Here is a 6,296-nt window from a genome sequence, read left to right as displayed (position 1 = left end):
AAGGACTTGGAGTGCCGGGACGGGTTGGCGGATCCATCACTCTGAGTATGCCGGGTTGATACTTGGGGTTGGTTTGGTTTTGGTGACCCAATACTAGATGTACCATCTCGGTGGTATGTCAGTATCACCTATACTCCAGACCACTTGCATGGTTAGCAAGCGTTGTGATCTAATGGCCCAACCGGGCAAACACTTTGGGTTCGCAAGGACTTAGAGTGCCGGGACGGGTTGGCGGATCCAACACTCTGGGTACCTCCGGGTACTTGGGGTTGGTTGAGGACTTGGTGAACAAACACTTGATATACACTCTCCGGATGTACTTCGGGTGTCACCTGTTGTCCGAGACCACTTGCATGGTTAGCAAGCGTTGTGATTCAATGGCCCTACCGGGCAAACACTTTGGGTTCGCAAGGACTTGGAGTGCCGGGACGGGTTGGCGGATCCAACACTCTGGGTACCTCCGGGTACTTGGGGTTGGTTGAGGACTTGGTGAACAAACACTTGATATACACTCTTCGGATGTACTTCGGGTGTCACCTGTTGTCCGAGGCCACTTGCATGGTTAGCAAGCGTTGTGGTCTAATGGCCCTACCGGGCAAACACTTTGGGTTCGCAAGGACTTGGAGTGCCGGGACGGGTTGGCGGATCCAACACTCTGGGTACCTCCGGGTACTTGGGGTTGGTTGAGGACTTGGTGAACAAACACTTGATATACACTCTCCGGATGTACTTCGGGTATCGCCTGTTGTCCGAGACCACTTGCATGGTTAGCAAGCGTTGTGGTCTAATGGCCCTACCGGGCAAACACTTTGGGTTCGCGAGGACTTAGAGTGCTGGTAGTGGTTGGCGGACCCAACACTCTGGGTACCTCCGGGTACTTGGGGTTGGTTGAGGACTTGGTGAGCAAACACTTGATATACACTCTTCGGATGTACTTCGGGTATCGCCTGTTGTCCGAGACCACTTGCATGGTTAGCAAGCGTTGTGGTCTAATGGCCCTACCGGGCAAACACTTTGGGTTCGCGAGGACTTAGAGTGCTGGTAGTGGTTGGTGGACCCAACACTCTGGGTACCTCCGGGTACTTGGGGTTGGTTGAGAACTTGGTGAAGATACCCCTGTCACCTTGTTCGAGGCCACTTGCATGGTCGCAAGCGTTGTGATACAATGGCCCTACCGGGCAAACACTTTGGGTTCGCAAGGACTTGGAGTGCTGGTAGTGGTTGGCGGGTCCAACACTCTGGGTACCTCCGGGTACTTGGGGTTGGTTGAGGACTTGGTGAACAAACACTTGATATACACTCTTCGGATGTACTTCGGGTATCGCCTGTTGTCCGAGACCACTTGCATGGTCAACGGTTGAGGTGGTGATGGCGGGTCGGTGCTGTAGGGTGCCGGCCTGTTGGCTGCCTTGGCCGGGTTGGTTGGTTAACACTTGATTGAGCTTGCACCCGAGGGTAATGGCACTTGAAGGTGGGTACCGGCCGGCTGACCTGGTGTGATGGTTGGTTGGTGAACACTTGGCGGTACTTGCACTTGGCTGTGCTTGGACTTGAAGGTGGGATCCGGCTGGCCTAGGCCATTGGTGGTTGGTTGGTGGGTTAGCCCTTAGCTGGGCTGGCTGGCTGGCTGGCCATCGGTGGTGTGGTGTGGTGTGGTGTGTGGAGTCGAGCATCGCGCGCCGTTGCCTTCTTCGGAGTGTTGTGGGTACGCAAGTGCTTGCAGTGCAAAGAGGTTGGTGATGGAGTGACATTGCCTTCACCATGGAGTTGCGGGTACTTAGGTACTTGCAAGGAGATGGTGGTATGGTGGTGTTGCGTGTGTGGTGTTCGATTAGAAAGATATAATTTCTAAGTCCGGATTAGTGCTGTCAGTGGGGCCCCCGCTAACAGGTCCTGCACGGCCACCGTGGGGCTTGACTTGGCGCTATTCCGGACTTGGGGCGATCACGATGTCCCCGTGCGGGACTTAGAAGATGGAAGAACACAAGTACCCTTATCCCATGACTTGTGAGCGATTGGCATACGTTACCACATGAAGAGAAAAATTGGCTAAGTCCCGGATCCATATTATATGAACAGAATAATCGGCTAAGTCCCGGATCCATATTATATGAAGAGAAATATCGGCTAAGTCCAGGATCCATATTATATGAAACGAAAAATCGGCTAAGTCGCGGATCCATATTATATGAAGAGAAAAATCGGCTAAGTCCAGGATCCATATATTATAACCTAATAATCGGCTAAGTCCAGGATCCATATATAATAACCTAATAATCGGCTAAGTCCAGGATCCATATTATATGAAGAGAAAAATCGGCTAAGTCCAGGATCCATATATGATAACCTAATAATCGGCTAAGTCCAGGATCCATATTATATGAAGAGAAAAATCGGCTAAGTCCAGGATCCATATATAATAACCTAATAATCGGCTAAGTCCAGGATCCATATAACATGAAGAGAAAAATCGGCTAAGTCCCAGATTGGGTCTGTCAGAAATACACTTCCAAGTTACCACACAAGCAAGCAAGATGGCCTAGTGATGGATCCATATGATATGAAGAGAAAAATCGGCTAAGTCCAGGATCCATATAATATGAAGAAAAAAATCGGCTAAGTCCCAGATTGGGTCTGTCAGAAATACACTTCCAAGTTACCACACAAGCAAGCAAGATGGCCTAGTGATGGATCCATATGATATGAAGAGAAAAATCGGCTAAGTCCCAGATTGGGTCTGTCAGAAATACACTTCCAAGTTACCACACACGCAAGCAAGATGGCCTAGTGATGGATCCATATGATATGAAGAGAAAAATCGGCTAAGTCCCAGATTGGGTCTGTCAGAAATACACTTCCAAGTTACCACACAAGCAAGCAAGATGGCCTAGTGATGGATCCATATGATATGAAGAGAAAAATCGGCTAAGTCCAGGATCCATATAATATGAAGAGAAAAATCGGCTAAGTCCCAGATTGGGTCTGTCAGAAATACACTTCCAAGTTACCACACAAGCAAGCAAGATGGCCTAGTGATGGATCCATATGATATGAAGAGAAAAATCGGCTAAGTCCCAGATTGGGTCTGTCAGAAATACACTTCCAAGTTACCACACAAGCAAGCAAGATGGCCTAGTGATGGATCCATATGATATGAAGAGAAAAATCGGCTAAGTCCAGGATCCATATAATATGAAGAGAAAAATCGGCTAAGTCCCAGATTGGGTCTGTCAGAAATACACTTCCAAGTTACCACACAAGCAAGCAAGATGGCCTAGTGATGGATCCATATAATATGCAGAGAAAAATCGACTAAGTCCCAGATTGGGTCTGTCAGACATACACTATCAAGTTACCACACAAGCAAGCAAGATGGCCTAGTGATGGATCCATATGATATGAAGAGAAAAATCGGCTAAGTCCCAGATTGGGTCTGTCAGAAATACACTTCCAAGTTACCACATGAGCAAGCAAGATGGCCTAGTGATGGATCCATATAATATGCAGAGAAAAATCGGCTAAGTCCCAGATTGGGTCTGTCAGAAATACACTTCCAAGTTACCACATGAGCAAGCAAGTTACCACATGAAGAGAAAGCCGGCAAAGTCTGGGAATGTTACCACATGAACTGGAAAATGGGCAAAAACCTACCTTCACAGGGAACGTGAATAAGTAAGGCTGTAGACATCGGATCGACAAGCCAAAGACTGATATGGAAAGGAAATGAGTAGTACTAGCTTTCCTGAGAGTTGCAGAGCTTAGACTGCATATGAACGAAAGTTATTAAGCGTCAAAGTCAGAGAAGTTACCCAAAGGAACACAAGTTCCAACTTAGAGCATGTATACCGCCTAGACGGTAAGAGGTACGGCCAGGCTGAGGAATAAGGAAATGTTGGCCAACATGTTCCCTAACTATCCCCCGAAGACCGCAAAGCAATCCAACATCAACCAAGAAAGTTATAGCCCGATCAAGGAAACACCTACTTTGCACCGATATTGCACCAAATACATGTACCAAGCACCTTCGGTTGCATACCTGCAGGGGTTTACCATAGTAGGCCATGGAAGACCGATATACCGAACATAATCACTTTCTATCTCCTCGGGTGTTTGAGATAGCGCTTTGCGGTACAAGAACGAAAGTTAGACTTTATCTTGGTGCATCTTTTTGCCCAAGATCACAAGACCCTATCTACCAAGGCAAGAAAGTTGTGTGGGGACAAAATGTCCAAAAGTGCCCAAAGTGGCACACTTGAACCATATATTCGAGAAAAACACAAGTGTGGGCCCGAGCTAGCAAGTTGAAATGTTCTGACCGTCAGTAGCCCTAGTTGAGGTGCACTTATCATTATATGAGGCCAACGTGCCAGCTAGTCTCTAAAGGGGCGATATGGGTGTTCCAAGGTTTGTACCCAATTGAGGAAAAAACAGGGTAAGGTACGGTGTACCGCGAATAACTCGGGCTATAGATGTCCGATCGATGAGTTTGGCATATGTATGGAAAGGTCTCGACGAGACCTAACTACCCTGAAAGTATGAAGGCAAAGACTTGAATGACCGGGAAGTTATTAAGTGCACAAGTGGTAAAGTTGCACCAAAGTCCATGTTACCCGAAGTGGTACATGAACACCCAATATTCGACCAAAACACAAGTTTAGAGACGAGCTAGCGAGCTACATTGTTCAGACCGTCAGTAGCCCGCATCAAGACACGCATTTCATTATATTGAGCCTAGCCGCTAGCTCGACTCGAAGTCGGTCATATGGTTGGTTGTTGGTTTGGACCGACCACGTGGTGTACCAAGGTGATGTACCTTTCATGAATTAAAACTCTGGCTGTATGGCACTGAGCGACAAGCTAAGGTGTGATTTGGAATAGTCTTGAGTGGGACTATTTAGGAAAAATGCGAACAAAAAATCACAAAGTCCTTGGGCGAAGCTATTAGCGAAACATAGAGCAAATTGGTACCAAAAACTATGGAAATGGGACTTGAGTCAAAAATAACCGCAAGTTGGAGAAGAGATAGCAAGCTTGCGTAGAACAATTATATTTGGTGCATGGTATCACCAACAAAAAAGTATATGGGGCCAAGGTGCTGGCTGGCCTCCAAAGTGGAGATATGGGCGATCCAACGTTTGTACCCAAGTACGAACAAGTATGGAAAAAACAGGGTAAGGTACCAAGTACCATTAATAACTTCGGCTGTAGATGGCCGAGCGAGGCATACGGCTCACCGTTGGAAAGGTCTTGGGGAGACCTATCTACCCTGAAAGTTTCATGAGGCTGAGTTGAAATACCACGGAGATATTAGGTGATGATTGTCCAATTCGGGGACCAAGTCGCAGGAAATGGCACTTGACCAAAATCACCCTTGGAAGGTGAATACCGGCTTACCGGTAAGAGATAGCGACTTGGCGTAGAATATTCATAAGTTGGGCGTGTAGAGACGCAACTTTTATTATATGGGGCCAACCCGGTCAGGGTGCTCCAAGTCGGTTGTTTCGTCGGTTTATGGTTTGGGCCGACCACGTGGTGTACCAAGTTGAGGTACCTTTCATGAATTATAACTCGGTCAGTTTGCCACCGAGCGACAAGCTGCGGTGTGTTTTGGAATGGTCTTGAGTAGGACTATCAAGGAAAAATACCAATCGAAAATCAGCTTGTCCATGGCCGAAGCTATTAGTGAAACATATAGCAAAATGGGTCCAAAAACGAATGAAATGGGAATTGGACCAAGAATAACGGCAAGTTGGAGAAGAGATAGCAAGTTGACGTAGAACAATTATGTTTGGTGCATGGTATGACCAACAAAAAAGTATATGGGGCCAAGGTGCTGGCTGGCCTCCAAAGTGGAGATATGGGCGATCCAAAGTTTGTACCCAAGTACGAACAAGTATGGAAAAAACAGGGTAAGGTACCAAGTACCATTAATAACTTCGGCTGTAGATGGCCGAGCAAGACAAACGGCATACCGTTGGAAAGGTCTTGGGGAGACCTATCTACCCTGAAAGTTTCATGAGGCTGAGTTGAAAGACCACGGAGATATTAGGTGATGATGGTCCAATTCGGGGACCAAGTCGCAGGAAATGGCACTTGACCAAAATCACCCTTGGAAGGTGAATACCGGCTTACCGGTAAGAGATAGCGACTTGGCGTAGAATATTCATACGTTTGGCAGGTAAGGACGCAACTTTCATTATATGGAAGCAACCCGGTCAGGGTGCTCCAAGTCGGTCGTTTGGTCGGTTTATGTTTTGGGCCGACCATGTGCTGTAACAGGTTGAGGTACCTTTCAT

Source organism: Anopheles ziemanni (genome assembly GCF_943734765.1).
Source record: "Anopheles ziemanni chromosome X unlocalized genomic scaffold, idAnoZiCoDA_A2_x.2 X_unloc_2, whole genome shotgun sequence".
NCBI classification, from domain to species: domain Eukaryota; kingdom Metazoa; phylum Arthropoda; class Insecta; order Diptera; family Culicidae; genus Anopheles; species Anopheles ziemanni.
The sequence above is the reverse complement of the archived record's forward strand: the minus strand, read 5'-3'. Positions refer to the sequence as shown.